We start from the raw sequence: 17,740 nt of genomic DNA, 5'->3' as shown, positions 1-17,740 counted from the left end.
TACATGATGTGTGGAAAACAAATTCATACAAGAAATCATAGCCATATAATATGCTGAATGAAAAAAGATTAAATTTACAACCTCCACAATAGTTCCGTGATTTAAACGAATGAATGTTTGAAGACTAATTATTTTTACCGAATCAACGAAACCTACATCCTATTCTAAATAAAGAAAAAGTGATATTTCGACTTATAAAAGGAAAGGGGACACTCGGACAAAAGTTTTCGAAGTATTCACATTTGGAATATTTACCGAAATGGCCATCCACGATCGCCGTTGTCCATCATTCCCAATTTACACTGCCTCTACATATTATGTTCTGCATAGCATTGTGTTGTACTATTTACTCATATTACAAAGAAGCATATATTTGCCATGGCATCTGATCATCAACAAATTGGTGGATCGGTTTTGAGGCATTCAATGCAGCATGAGTAAATGAACAACCAAGTGGGACAGTTGAGATACCCAAACTTAGAAAATTCGTCAACAGTTTTACACCTGGAGAGGAAAATATTCTTCTCCATCTGGCTTCCAGTGTTGGAAATCTTCCATTTGTTTAGGAGTTCCTGAAACTTGTGAACGAAAGCGATCTAGAAGCCCAGCCTCTGCTTGTGAAGGCCACCAATGCTGAAAAGGATACTGTGCTTCACTTGGCTGTACAAGGAGGTTTCTCTAATGTTGTGGAGATTCTACTCCAACAACAAGACTGTGGTGTGGATGTCCGTAACAAGCATGATGAAACGGCTCCTTGAAAGCCTACGAAAGCGGCAATTTAGCCACAGTGGAGGCAATATTTGCCAAATGTCCATCGAGCCTTGTTCAAGTCACGAAGAACAGGAGAACCTGTTTAACTGTTGCAGTCAACTGAGGAGATTCAGGTATTTATAATTTATGTTTCTTTGTCGAGTATCTGTTAAGCTTTAGGTATATCTAGAATAGTTTGCGAACACAGTCAGACTTGGCATTCTTTAAGAACATGTTGTCTAAATTTGGATAATTATTTTGCACGTATAGTGAATCATATACTAAATTCAGATTATGCAAGGCAGTTAGTCGAAGAAACGGATGAACATCGCAACACAGCTTCATGTAGCCGTTGGAAGAAACTACGTCGATATAATGCACATTTTAATAGAATTTGAGGCCGAATTGTGTTATAGGGATAATGAGAGCCACGAAACTCTGTCTGGCAGTAAAACTTGGGCATCTGGAAGGAGTACAAGAGTTGATAAATGAGTGTCCAGCCGCTGTCGAAATACGAAATAGTTGTGGAATGACCGTGCTGCACTTAGCTGCACAAGTTAGCCAAATGCGAATTGTAGATTACCTCAATAGAACGATAGGCTTATCATACTTGGTCAACAAAGGAGTTGAGAAGCCTTCAGAAGAAGTAGATCCAGCTAAAAAGGAAGATTCTTCCTCAGGGATAAGTGAAGGAGACACACCTCTGCATATTGCAGCGAGGGAAAAGAACTTGAATGTAAGTTTCTCTCTAAACAAAGGCCTTGTTATCACTGAATTTTAAAAATGTTTTAAAAGTACACATTTTATATTTAATATATAGATCAATTGGGTATCATTGAATTTATTTCCACGGCACTTGGACTCTATATATAATCAATTAGATTTGGAGAAATCACTTAATTTGAGTGTGTATTTTGTAGATGGTTAACTCGTTGCTGGGTATAGTGGGGATAAACAAGTTCGCCGTTAACAAGGAAGGCTCAACGGCCCTGGACATTGTGAGAGAAAACACAGAGTATTACGAATCTGACAAGATAATTGCAGTGCTATCGAATTATCCTTTTAAACGGAAGCCTTTCTTGTACAATTCTCAATAGGTGAGCGCACACAAGTACGAGAAGTCCATTAACATGGTGAACAAAGCATATGATGACAAGCGTAGCACAGAATTAGTGGTGGCAGTTTTGTTAGCGACAATGGCATTTACGGCTGCTTTCACAGTTCCGGGCAGTTTTGTTACGGATGATGGGAATGAAAATGGGGACTCAAAGATTGGATCGCAAACTCCAGCTGGATCAGACCCAAAAAACTGTTTAGGGTCTCCTATTCTTCTTCGGTTGGACTCCTTCAAGATCTTTCTCATCTTTAATTGCCTGGCATTCTTCGTGTCGCTCCTCGTGGTGCTGATGTGGCAGATGAGTACACCAATCACCACAGGGGACAAGATATTGTTCGTATGCACTACTAACCTATTGGTTTGTGCCACGTTTGCCTTTACAGCCTATGGCTTCATGGCCGCAGTGTATACCATGCTTAACCGCGAGGCTCACACATTGGCAGTGTATATCATTTGCTGTTGTGGAAATCTCACATTTTTGTACCTGGGCTCAAAGCTTTTCGTGAAAAAGGCCCGATTCAATCACCTGAATGGCCTAATTCCTTTTCCTCCTGACCATGTGTGGGAGCAAACTAGAAGGATTAAGACTTTTAGAATTGGTGCGTGTTCTCCAACTATTACAAGAGTACCCATAACAAAGATAAACAAGTGCTGCAGGGCAGCTAAAGGCCTGTTTGGCTGCAGGTATAGGAATAGGGGAATAGGAATAGCTATTCTGGAATAGTTATCCTGGAAGGCCCCATTTGGTTACAAGAATACGAGGGGCAGAATAGGGTTCTGATGGTGAAAACCTGGTTATGCAACAAAATGGGGGTATTTGGTTCACCAAACGTAGAACCCGATTATTTGTTTTTTCTTCCAATTTTGGAGCAAAACTGAAAGAAGTTTTTTCCAAAAAATAGGTGGAATTAGAAATGAAAACCCGATTATGGATTTTTACGAAGGTAGTCCGCAAAATTTGTATTAAGGTTTTGGAAGATGATAGAAGCATTTGGGAAGATGAACTAGTGAGCCTTTTTTCCTCCTGTGACTTGGGTTTCTAGTGTTCTTGGGCGAGCTTGGGGTTTTTGTGGATGATGACAAATTTGGAGTTTTGGGGGTTTCTGTGGACACCGCCGACTTTGGATATTTGGGGCTTTTTGTGGGTGCCGACAAGTTTAAAGTTTTTGGACCATTGTTCTCCACTTTGGTTGACAGCTGTGGGGTTTTTTTGCTGTCAATGATAGTTGTGGGGTTTCTTCTCCCACCAATCTCTACGCGCGCGGTTCTATTCTCCCACCCACCTTTGCATTTTGGGTTTTTTCTTTACATAGATATGTCATAGTTTTTTGCTAGTTTGTTTAGCAAAATAGTCAATATGTGCTCAGCAGTGACTTCTAGTATGTGCTCATGTCATTACCTCTGATTATTTAATTACATAGTTTATATCATGGTTCTATTTCTATCTTCTATCTACTTAACAAAATAGTCAATATATGATGTAATAGTTTTTTTTGAATCTATTTAGCAAAATAGACGACATGTGCTCACTAATGAGTTCCAATATAGTGCCATGAGAGATCAATGCAAAACCATTCATTTTAGGAAACTCATAAACTGGAATTACTTCAAATGTCAATCATGCCAATGCCAATGAAATGAACAAGTAAACTATGTAACAGTTTCTTGCCAGTAATGAGTTTTAGTATAATGTTGTGGGAGATCAATGCAATACCATTAAATAGAGCCAAGTTGCAAAATATGTATGGATCAACTATGTATAGATCAATGGCAATCATGGCTTTTATCCATACATAGTTTATGAGGCCATACACCATGTATAGATCAATGCCAATCTTGGATTTGATCTATACATAGTTCATGCATATAGGTTATGAGGTCATAAACTATGTATAGGTCATTGCCATTTCGTTAAACACAACCAAGTCATAAACTATGTATAGATCATTGCAATTCCATTAAACATCACCAAGTCATAAACTATGTATAGATCATTACAATTTTATTAAACACAGCCTGCTCATAAACTATGTATGGATGGTACCTAACTAAAGTCTTTATGCCCATGACTCTATACACATGTTTTGATTTTGCATTGTTAAAAAGTGGATACTAAATCTGGCCTATATTTATGTAGTATACATGGCAGATCAATGAAAATCATAGGTTTTATCTATACATAGTTTATAATAGTTCTATTTCTATCTGCTATCTACTTAGCAAAACAATCAATATATGTTGTAACAATTTGTTTCAAATCTGCTTAGGAAAACAGTAAACATGTGTTCAGTAATAAGATCAATGCAAATCATGCCAATGAAATGAACAACTAAACTCTGTATACATCAACTATACATAGTGTATGAGGTGATAAACTATGTATAGATAAATGTAGAAATAAACCCTATTCCCACATGCCAACAATGCTCATTTTCATCTTCTAAAAGATGAGCCTCAGTTTTGGCAAATCAGATGGTTTACTAAAACACATTCATAAAAAACCCAAATTCATACATACATACATACATGTGCGTGTACGTACATACATACATGTGCGTGTACATACATACATACATGTGCGTGTACATACATACATACATGTGCGTGTACATACATACATACATGTGCATGTACATACATAAATGTGTGTGTGTGTACATAAAGGCATACATAAATGTGTGTGTGTATACATACATACATACATATGTGTGTCTGTGTACATATAGACAAATGGAATCATTATTATGCTTTCATTGGTAGATAGATTACATGGAGTAGAATGACACATTATTGTAATTTGTTCATTATGGGCTTATGATCCTCAATAGTTGGTACTCCTTACTGTGTTTGAATAAATAATTCACTTCTTAATGCAATGAGGCTAGCAAATAACCACATTGTATCTCATAATTGATAGTGTATGATTTGCCCACCTTTTAAGCCACTGATGGATCCAATGGATAATATAGAGATTTAAGGATGCATAGTTTAGGAAGATCACATACACTCACATTCTCACAATTCTTTTTTCTTTTGTTGGCATAGCCAAAGCACTATTAGCCCAAGAAGGAAGTCAAATGGGTAATGAATAAGAAAAGAAAATTTCTTTTGTAGAGACATTATTCATTCCAATGAGGTGGATTGTCATGATTAGATTTGGATGAGTAGGGTAGCCTTCTTTTCTCTAGCTCATATTCTCAGGTTGAAAGGAAGCTTGAGAGATATGATCCACTTGAAGTTAGAGGAACAACTAGTGATATTCTTCCACACCCTTGGGCACAATCTAAGGAACCGCAAGATTTCCCATAACTGTGGGCACCCAAGAGAGATAGTTAGTCGGTACTTCCACAAGGTATTGATGACTATCTTAGCCCTTCATAGGGATTACTTCATACCACCTGGTCTAGGCACTCCTTCTGAAATTAGTGGGAAGGATCATTTTGAACTGTTCTTTAAGGTAAATCATGCATTGTTACAAGTTTATTATCTAGATTGTTGTCCTTATCTTATTATTACTTGAGCATACATTTGATCAGTGTATCATATCCCATAGGATTCCATTGTAGCTATCGATGGAACCCATATTTCAGTGTGAGTCAATGTTGACATACAAGGTAAATATCATGATAGAAAAGGGAACCTACCGCAAAATGTTATGGGTGTCTACTACTTTGATTGTAAGTTTCAGTACTACCTTGCTGGTTGGGAAGGCTCTACTATAGATAGCCATTTTCTAGCCTCAACTTTGTCTAGATCAGATCCACTTGTAGTTCCTCCTAGTAAGCCAAATCACATTTTAATATACTCAAGCGTATGCTAAATGTTTCAAGTATTGACAATATACTTTCTTTATGTAGGAAAATGTTTTCCAGTGGATGTTTGATATCCAAATGCACTTGAATTTCTTGCTCCTTATCGGTGTACATGCTACCACTTGAAAGAGTGGTCATGAGATAACCCAATAAACTCTACACATGAGTTGTTCAACCATTGACACTCCTCTCTTAAAGATGCAGTAGAATGTACGTTTGGTATTCTAAAGCAACATTTTCCAATCTTGAGACATGAAACATCTTATGATATCATGACACAATCCTATATTGTTTTAGCATGTTGCATACATCACAATTTCATTACAATAGAGGATGACCTTCCATCAGAAATAGCTATTGAAGAGGAAGATGACCATGATGGGATATAGGTAGAACTGCTTGAGACATATGAGTTGTCTTAGGAGGATAGAAATGAGTGGGCCCAATTTTGAGAAGATATAGCAAGTAGGATGTAGGAAGATTATAGATTCCAAGAATGAATGATTTATTAGAAGGCAATGTGCTTTATATTATTAAATTGATGTATGCATATGCAATGATGGTGTGTAACTTCGTTATTCTTATATCAGTCCTTGCTACATTCCAATTAAATAAGAAGAGCATTAACTTTCAATTTCACACCTACTTTTTGTACAAAAACTCTTGATCATATCTGCTATATAAATCAAACTTGAAATGTAGATTACATTGTTTTAAATGTAAGAAAGCACAATTATTATACATCTTTGCATTGAGAAAGTACAAAAAAATGCTTCATAATGGGGCTCATGACTATTTACCTACCATTGATATCACCATTTTGTCTTGCTGGTAGTTTTATTGATGCTAATGTGTTATCATCATTATTGCAACTTGCACACCAAGCCTCTGTAAATGATATTTTGTGCACAAATCTTCCATCCACCAACACAATTACAATTAAATTTATAGTATTTGATGATTTGGAAAAGTTTGAATTGACTAGTACAATAGGTTGATGATGTGTATCATCTGATAGGAGTAGCTTAAATGTCTCTCAGTTATACCTCCTATCTGTTGCCTCAAAATTACTCAAACTATTGCATGTTGTAGTTGCATAATGTTTATCATCTTTAGTTAAATTCTTTCAAGTTTATTAAATGTTACCCTCATTGCATTAGGATGTATTAAAAAATGAAATTTAAATTTTATCATCTTTAATTTTAAATGAAATATAGCAAGGACTACCAAATGGTGAAGATCATAAGCCCACTAGTAACAAGAGAATAACAAATTCACTGAAAATTCTATTTTTTTGATGTTACTCCTTGTTGCATTCCATTTAAATTTAAAGAGTAGTAACTTTCAATTTAAATTGTATGATTACTTTAAATTGTAATACGTTTTCCTATTCAATATGTTACCCTCGTTCCATTATGATGTATTACAAATTGATATTTAAAGTTTATCACCTTCAAATTTAAATGAAATATAGGAAGGAGTACACAATGGCATATATTGAGCTCATGATGAGCATGGATGGATTTGATCATGTGAACCAGATGTGCTTTCCCATTGCTTTGAGTGATATAGATGGATCCCTCACTGTGAGCAACAAATATTCTTCTTCAAAGAAGAAAATGTGGACAAAACCGATGGAATGTAAGTTTCTAGACTTGCTCCTCGAACAAGTTCATCTTGGACAAAAAGGTAAAGGTGGTTTTAAAAAGAAGCCTGGACTACTATAGAGAGGACATTCAATGAAGGGATGAACTTGAATCTATCATGAAATCATTTTAAGAATAATCTGAAAACATGGAAAGTTGAATATAGAGTAATGAAGGACCTAAAAAATACAAGTAGGTTAGCTAGGAATGAAGAAACTCAAACTGTAGATGTTGAGGATTCTATGTGGGATGAGCTTTTGAAGGTAGGATGATATTTGTACTCTTTTGATTGAAGAATTTTTTTTTTTCTTATTTTAGTAATGAATAACTAACAACCTAATCCATCTATTAATGCTTACATGTAGAGAAGAGAATTCAAAAATGCAAAAAGGTATAAGAGGTCATTTTTCTAACATTTCAATGAGTTGGCTATAATTGTTGGCAATGACATTGCTGAAGAGTTCGCAGCTACAATGCCCCTTGATGCTGAAGAAGGGCACCCTATGAACAATGCATTCTATGTGCTTGATGAGGACGATACCAATTGTGGTACACCTCTTAACAACTAACCAAATTTTGATGAAGAGGTATATCATTCCAATCAGTTGAGTGCAAGTGGTAGAGGGACTCCTCCACCATAATCATCAAGGAGGGGAAAGAGGAAGAAGACAACTCTATCTACATCATTGGATGTGATATGCAAAACTATAAAGGAACTGAAAGATAGCCTCAGTAAGCCTTAGATTGTAAAGGATAAATCGAAAGAGGATAATGTTTTAAGTGCCGCATATACTGCGCTCAAAGCTGTCCTTGAACTAAGTTGAGTAGTTTTTGTGAAAGCACATGATACATTCATGCTTCAACATAAAAGAGCCAAGGGGTTCTTGATGATGGATGAAGTGGAAAGAGTGGACTGGATTGCAATGACATTTGGTACGATTTAGTTATTTTAGCTAATGACTAGATTGCAATGACGTATGCTACGTGATTGCTCTATTCAATGGTTTTGTATCGATCTCTAATAGCACTAAACTAGAACTATATTGATCTCACAACAGTATATTAGAACTCATTACTGAGCACATTTTGACAATTTAATTGGCATTGGTATGATTGGCATCCGAAATAATTATCATTTATGAGTTGCCTCTATTTAATTGTTTTACATGGATCAATTTATGAGTTGCCTCTATTTAATGTTTGGCATTGATCAATACATAATTTAGTTGTTCATTTCATTAGCATGATTGGTATTGATCACTAAATAGTTTTGTTCATTTCATTGGCATGATTGGCAATGATCAATACATAGTTTAGTTGTTCATTTTATTGCCATTGGATCTCTTACAACACTATACTAGAACTCCTTGCTAAGCATATTTTGACTATTTTTCTAAGTGAACTGGCAAGAAACCATTACATAGTTTAGTTGTTCATTTCATTGGCATTGGTGTGATTGACATCTAAAGTAGTTTTAGTTTATGAGTTATCCATGTTGAATGGTTTTGCATGGATCTATACATACTTGATATATCCATAATTTAGTTGTTCAAACTGTTACTACATATATTGAATTTTTTACTAAGCAGATAGTAGATAGAAATATAACCATGATAAACTATGTATAGGTCAACTATTTATAGATAAAAGCCATGATTGCCATTGATCTATACATATTTGATCCATACATAATTTACCATTTGTCTTTATTTAATGGTATTGCATTAATCTCTCACACCACTAAAATGGAACTAATTATTGGCAAGAAATTGTTACATAGTATAGTTGTTCATGGCATTGGCATTGGCATGATTGGCATTTGAAGTAATTTTAGTTAATGAGTTTCCTATGTTTAATGGTATTGCATGGATCTATACATACTTGATATATCCATAGTTTAGTTGTTCATTTCATTGGCATGATATGATTGGCATTGATGAATACATAGTTTAGTTGTTCATTTCATTGGCATTGGTATGATTGACATCTCAAGTAATTCCAGTTTATGAGTTTCCTATGTTGAATGGTTTTGCATGGATCTATACATACTTGATATATCCATACTTTAGTTGTTCATTTCATTGGCATGATTCACTTTGATTAATGGTATTGCATTGATCTTTCACAACACTATACTGAAAATCATTAGTGAGCACATATTGACTATTTTTCTAAATAGATTCTAAACAAACTATTATGGCATTTATTGACTTTTTTTCTAAACATGTTCAAACAAACAATTACAACATATATTAATTATTTTGCTAAGTAGATAGTAGATAGAAATAGAACCATGATAAACTATGTATAGGTCAACTATGTATAGATAAAAGCCATGATTGTCATTGATATGCCATGTATACTACATAAATATGGGATGGACATCCATACATAGTTTATGAATTGGTTGTATTTAATGGTATTGCATTGATCTTTACATAGTCTATAACCTCATAAGTATGTTGAATGGTTTTTCTTGGATCTATACATACTTGATATATCTGTAGTTTAGTTGTTCATTTCGTTGGCACGATTTTCTTTTATTAATAGTATTGCATTGATCTCTCACAACACTATACTAGAACTCATTAATAAGCACATATTGACTATTTTGCTAAACAGATTTTAAACGAATTGTCACAACATATATTGACTATTTTGTTAAACAAATTCAAAACAAATAGTTACAACATATATTGACTGTTTTGCTAAGCAGATAGAAGATAGAAATAGATCCATGATAAACTATGTATAGGTCAACTATGTATAGATAAAAAAAATGATTGTCATTGATCTTCCATGTATACTACATAAATATAGGATGGATATCGATACAATTTTTATGAGTTGGTTGTGTTTAATAGTATTGCATTGATCTCTACATAGTTTATAACCTCATAAGTATGTTGAATAGTTTTGCATGGATCTATACATAATAGATATATCCATAGTTTAGTTGTTCATTTTATTAGCATGATTCACTTTGATTAAGGGTATTGCATTGATCTCTCATAACACTATACTGAAACTCATTAGTGAGAATATATTGACTATTTTATTAAATAGATCATAAACAAATTGTTACGACATATATTGATTATTTTTCTAAATAGATTTGAAACAAATATTTACAACATATATTGACTATTTTGCTAAGTAGATAGTAGATAGAAATAGAACCATGAAAAACTATGTATAGATAAGAGCCACGATTTCCATTGATCTGTACATATTTGATTCATACATAGTTTACCAGTTGGCTTTATTTAATGGTATTGCATTAATCTCTCACACCACTAAAATGGAACTAATTACTAGCAAGAAACTATTACATAGTTTAGTTGTTCATGGCATTGGCATTGGCATGATTTGCATTTGAAGTAATTCTAGTTAATGAGTTTCTTATGTTTGATGGTTTTGTATGGATCTATACATACTTAATATATCCATAGTTTAGTTGTTCATTTCATTGGCATGATATGATTGGCATTGATGAATACATAGTTCAATTGTTCATTTCATTGGCATTGGTATGATTGGCATCTGAAGTAATTCTAGTTTATGAGTTTCCTCTGTTGAATGGTTTTGCATGGATCTATACATTCTTGATATATCCATAGTTTAGTTGTTCAGTTTATTGGCATGATTCATTTTGATTAATGGTATTGCATTGATATCTCATTGCACTATACTAAAAATCATTAGTGAGCACATATTGACTATTTTTCTAAATAGATTCTAAAAAAACTATTATGACATATATTGACTATCTTTCTAAACAACTTCGAAACAAACAATTACAAAATATATTGATTGTTTTGCTAAGAAGATAGCAAATAGAAATAGAGCCATGATAAACTATGTATAGATAAAAACCATGATTTTCATTGATCTGCCATGTATACTACATAAATATAGGACAGACACCCATACATAGTTTATAAGTTGGTTGTGTTTAATGATATTGCATTGATCTGTACATAGTCTATGACCTCATAAGTATGTTGAATGGTTTTGCATGGATCTATACATACATGATATATCCATAGTTTAGTTGTTCATTTCATTGGCATGATTTGCTTTGATTAATGGTATTGCATTGATCTCTCACAACACTATACTAGAACTCATTAATAAGCACATATTGACTATTTTTCTAAACAAATTCTAAATAAATTGTTACAACATATATTGACTATTTTGCTAAACAGATTCAAAACAAATAGTTACAACATATATTTACTGTTTTGCTAAATAGATAACAAATACAAATAGAACCATGATAAACTATGTATAGGTCAACTATTTATAGATAAAAGCAATGATTGTCATTGATCTGCCATGTATACTACATAAATATAGGATCAACATCCATACATAGTTTATGAGTTGGCTTTGTTTAATGGTATTGCATTGATCTCTACATAGTTTATGACCTCATAAGTATGTTGAATGGTTTTGCATGGATCTATATATACTAGATATATCCATAGTTTAATTGTTCATTTCATTAGCATGATTCATTTTGATTAATAGTATTGCATTGATCTCTCACAACACTATACTGGAACTCGTTAGTGAGAATATATTGACTATTTTGTTAAAGAGATTCTAAACAAACTATTACAACATATATTGATTTTTTTGCTAAATAGATTTGAAACAAACAGTTACAACATATATTGACTATTTTGCTAAGCAGATAGCAGAAAGAAATAGAACCATGATAAACTATGTATAGATAAGAGCCATGATTTCCATTGATCTATACATATTTGATTCATACATAGTTTACCACTTGGCTTAATTTAATGGTATTGCATTGATCTTTCACAACACTATACTGGAACTTATTACTAAGTACATTTTGACTATTTCATTGGCATTGGTATGTTTGGCATATGATGTAATTCTATTTTAGGAGTTACCTTTGGTATGATTGGCATTTGAAGTAATTCTATTTATGATTGGCACTATGATATATATAGGTAATCAGAGGTAATCACATGAGCACATAGTGGAACTCATTGTTAAGCACATATTGACTATGTATAGATAAAAGCCATGATTTCCATTGATCTATACATACTTGATCCATACATAGGTTATGACTTGGCTCTATTTAATAGTATTGCATTGATCTCTCACAACACTAAACTAGAACTAATTACTTGATCTATGCATAACTTAGTTATTCATTTCATTAGCAAGAATGGCATTGGTCAATACATAGTTTAGTTGTTAATTTTATTGGCATGATTCGTATTGGTCAATGCATAGTTTAGTGGCTCATTTATGTGGCATTGGCATGATTTTTATCTGAAGCAATTCCAGTTTTTGACTGGGCTCTATTTAGTGGTGTTGCATTAATGTATATATATTTATGTATGTATGTGCATATGTGTGTACACACATGTATGTATGTATGTATGTGCATATGTATGTACATGCATGTATGTATGTATGTATACATACTTGATCTATGCATAGTTTAGTTGTCCATTTCATTGGAATAATTGGCATTGGTCAATATGTAGTTTAGTTATTCATTTCATTGGCATTCACACAATTGGCATGTGAAGTAATTCTAGATGGTTAGTTGGCTTTGTTTAAAGGTATTGCATTAATCTCTCACAACACTATATTGGAACTCGTTACTGAGCACATTTTTACTATTTTTCTAAGCATACTTGATGTATACATACCTAATCTATATGTAGTTTATGATCGTGTAAACGTTTGGTATAGTGTTTCATTGCATTGTTAATTAGAGCTATAATTGAACCATACATACGTGGAATACATGAAGAGTAGCAAATGATGAATGCTCAATTGTAGAACTTGAGAGCATATGCTGATAGAAATGTGATTTGGTAGATGATTGTGTAGTTCATGATTTTCTCCTATGTTATATCTATAGTCCTAATTTTCTTGCATATGTTTTTATTTCTTATCTTTTTTTCTTTATTTTATTTCTTGTCTTTTTGTCCCTATTTGATTACATATTTATGTTCTCACTGATAAGATTATCAAAAGTATTGAAGATTTCTAGTAGATTATTGTACAGTTCATGATTCTGTCCCATGTTATATGTATATTCCTAATTTGCTTGGATATTTTTTTTATTCCTTATCTTTTTTTCGCAATTTGGTTTCCTATGTATGTGCTTCTTGACAAGTATTTCAATGGTATTGACAAAATGTCTTTCTTTTTTATTTATTTTATTGCTCTTGATTTGCTGATATTGCGAGACCACACATGCTAATAAAAAATGAGCTATCTGATGATTTCTTACTATGCATGTTTGTAAATGGTCAATATTTCTGATGCTACTCCTTGGTGTATTCCATTAAAAAATAATCAAGTTTTAATTTTTCAAGCATGTTTAGTTCATATATGAAAGATTGACCATCTAACAATATAGATAGTAATGGGAAGATTGAGCAACATGATAGGGTTTCTCATCGAATGCCAGGCATAAGGGTATAGAGCATGGATTTTCTAGTGTTTTTCTATGTAACGGTGTGTTTTCACACTACCATTTAGATCATGGATATTGTTCTTTCTCATCAATTCATGGATATTATTTTTCTATCTTCTATCTTATGCAACATATGTAACATTGAATTATTTATCACATACCTAATTTAAACATATTTGGATCACATTCATAATTTGAACATGTTTAGATGACATTATTATTTGAATGTTGATATCTATTTGATCTATACATAGTTTATAAATGCATAATTGACCATCTAACAATACAAACATTAATGGGAAGAATGAGCAACATGAGAGGGTTGCTTGCCAAACATTGGCCATAATCGTATAGAGCATGGATTTCCTAGTGTTCTCATATTTAATGGTTAAGTCACAAGGTTCAAGTTCAAGTTGAAAAACTATGAAGTTCAACAAGGCAAAATGATTGAAAAAATTTGACAACGAATTTGTCTTATATAATTTTCCAAAAATATATAAATATATATGATCACAATTCCCAACTATGGGACAGTTTATAACTTTGTACAAATGATTGCAAGTATGATCATTTTTTACTTTTCTTTGCTAATAAATAGAATTAAAATAGAAAATAATAATCATTTTATTTATTCTTTACTAATAAAATAAAACTTGAATATTCAAGAATTAAAAATAATAATATACACTAAATTAAAAAAAATTAGTAATCATAAATATTAAATTAAATATTAATGCTTTACTCATTATAATACTTGTGTTTCAATCATAAAATAAGTTTAAAATTTTTTACTTCAAATTCCAATTCCAATTTGAAAATGAACAACCAAATGCAAGAAAAAGATATTCCCAATCATATTCTATTCCAATTCCAATTTCTAAATTGGCAACCAAATGGAGAATATGGATTTGTATATTCATCTTCCATATCAACCAAATGGTCCAACTATCTTCCTAAAATGCATAACTAGGTTTTTGAAAACTTGGTTATGAGACAAATTCATCTTCCCTAACCAAACGGGGCTGAATAGAAAATATGGGTACATATTTATATTCTTTGTTTGGTTCAGCCAGAATTTGATGGGGAATTTGCGGACCCAAAAATTTATGCTTTCTAAAATAAATAAAATTGGAATAGGAATACGTATTCCGATTCCACCTATTTGGGTGGAATTGCAAAACCTTATTTTTGGGCCAAAATTGGAATACACATTCCTATTTTATTTTGTATTCCAATTCTGATTTCGTGCATCCAAACAAAGAATTTAAATTTTTTATGAATTTACATATGCCTATTCTGCTTGTATTGCTATTGCCAAATGGGCCCTAAGTTCCTGCCTAAGATAGAAAGAATTGTTATTGTTAATTGAAAGAACTATTATAAATTATAATAATAGCTATTATAAAATGGAGGAGCTTAAAAGGCCAATTCTACATATGTTAACTTTTTATATTTTGTTCTACTAGGAACCTCACCAGCCTAGTCCATTGTAATTAACAAAGACTAAAACTAGTAGTCAAATCAAAAGGTCTGTCAAGTTTCTATTGGAAGTTCCATGGGAAGTTCTAGACTTCATAGCCACTTAATTCCCCAACATTTCAAAAATAAATTAAAAATTCTAAATTATATTTTTGTTTCACCTTCATTACCTTGTTGAAGAGGGTGCCAAGAAGGTTGAAGGTCATTGAATTGTATCTATTCTCCATGATAAAATATGTTTTTTCTAGACACATCTATTTAATGTTTCATCCATCCCAAATATTGCGAGGAGCACAACCTCAAATGCATACTACCAAATACTAGTAATGTAGGCATGGTTAGTTTAATCCATTTTAGAAAAGGTTATACGTACATATTAGAAAGTCATTAAGATCAAAGAAGATTGAACACATTGATTCTTATGTATATCCATACTAATATATTTTAGAGTAGTTAAGTAATTTCTCAAGTGATCGTCATAAAATAAATAAAATCCATACCCTTTTTTATCTCTTGGAATGTGTTGATGGTACTACCTTCCCAGGAATGGAGAGCCTAAAGAGAAAGACATTCAGCGTTGGAAACAATATTTCTAATGGCCTCAAGAAAAACAGATCTCTAAACTAGCATCCTTTGACATGTATGGTGAAAGAAGAGTGCCCAAGGACTTGTCATGCACTCTTTACTCTTCGAGAAGATGGGCTTAAATGTAGGAGCCTAATTTAGTAGATCAATCTTTCTCCCTTTGGACAAGAAATCATAATGCATGGACACCCTAATATATGGGTCTTGAAAATATTCTCATACCTATAGAAAAAATAGATCACAAATTCACTCAGTACTCATATCTCATGCAAAACATCCAAAAAATAGCTTCAACTTTACAGTGTCATTAAACTTGTTTAAATAGTTGCAAATATTTATTACCTTCTTACCTTTTTCTTTAGTAACAAGAAACAATTCGAGAACCATGAATATTAAATAATTTGAAGCATCTCAAGAATTCAATCAATTCTAATGTAATACCTTCCAATAGCTAATATAGAGCTTTAACACTAAACTTATCTTATTAGACTACAAAAAGAACAATGAAATTTATGATAACAAAGAATGCAAGTGGGACTATAGTGCAAATTCAAAAAGGAACGAAAGACATAGGTATGCAGGCTTGGAAAGTGAATTGCTTCCCAAATTTAGTCAATTGTACCATCTTACTTCACTTGACCACATCACAATAGAGACATTAGAGGCACAAACTACAAATTGATATCTCAGTAATGAAACACTCAAAGCATGACTTAGCCATTGATAGGAATTTGAGCAAAACCCAAAAGGCCCAGTATAAGATGGACATAAAATATGAGTTTTAGTAGACTATAAAATAGATTTAAGAAAAATATATCCTAGTGCATGTTGAAGTACATATGATATGCAATTAAGGTACATCATGATAAACAAAAATATCTCCCTTTTATTATTATTTCATGCAGGCTAAACTAAACAACACATGGCTTGCCTGCATGTAAGGAGAAAAATCCATAAATGCCAACTATTAAAGTTGTATGAGAATGGTAACCGCAACATCTTCTACAAAAGCATTTTGATATTTTCCCACCTTTTAGCAAAAACATGTTAGCTATCCATCTATGAAAATGGTAACCCCAATATTTTGCTTTGACACTCACTCCTCTCGCATAGAAATTTGCAAAGCCTTCTGTTTGGGTAGTGGGAAGATGACACCATTCATATTTGGTAGTGAGAGGATAACTATCGATCATGTTTCGTGAGAAAAGCCTTGCAATGCTATGACTAAAGAACAAAATGAAACAATTTTATTGATGCTTAGTAAGAATTTTAATCACCAGTTCAGTTCTAACCATAGGCAATAGTTTCCTACTGTGGCAGGAACTAATAACAATTAGTGATTGATTAATAAGGTTTTAAAATGTTGCTTTTACAAATTTATGCTATTTTTGTCAAGCTCACACTGAAACCTATCGGCCTTGTGCTACAAGATGAAGTATGAATATAATGGTGCATGTTCTTATTAGTCCCTACCTACGATGTTTTTCAACAATGTCTTTTAATATGAGTGTACACTATGTTAGTTTTGGTAGCTTGGACAACTGTTCATCCATATGCTATTATTTAGTATATAATTATATTCTCTAACAAATTGGTTAGAGTAAGGAAAATTATTTATTAAATAATTGACTTCTTTTAGAATCAACTAGAAACCAATATTTTTAGTGTTGGTAAGTTGTTTTATATCTTAGCTGTCGATTGTAAATCATTCTTAGCTGTTGGTTTACCAACAAGAGTAGTATAAAAGAAGTTCTAGGCGGTGTTTGCAAAATAGGAAGTTTGGAGAAACATTTATAGTGCTAGCAAATGAGTTTGTAAGTTTGCAGTGTTAGCAAACAGTCTTGTAGTGTTAGCAATGGCGTAATATTAG

The 17,740-nt window shown here is 32.6% G+C and overlaps 1 pseudogene; it reads left to right on the top strand.

The window, feature by feature from the left end:
* The first annotated feature begins 378 nt into the window (after positions 1 to 378).
* LOC149546368 (protein ACCELERATED CELL DEATH 6-like) lies at positions 379 to 2,591 on the top strand (annotated as a pseudogene).
* The last annotated feature ends 15,149 nt before the right edge of the window (positions 2,592 to 17,740 follow it).

Source organism: Cupressus sempervirens, chromosome 7, assembly GCF_028749045.1.
Source record: "Cupressus sempervirens isolate cs-2001-9-10 chromosome 7, ASM2874904v1, whole genome shotgun sequence".
NCBI classification, from domain to species: domain Eukaryota; kingdom Viridiplantae; phylum Streptophyta; class Pinopsida; order Cupressales; family Cupressaceae; genus Cupressus; species Cupressus sempervirens.
The sequence above is the reverse complement of the archived record's forward strand: the minus strand, read 5'-3'. Positions and strand labels throughout refer to the sequence as shown.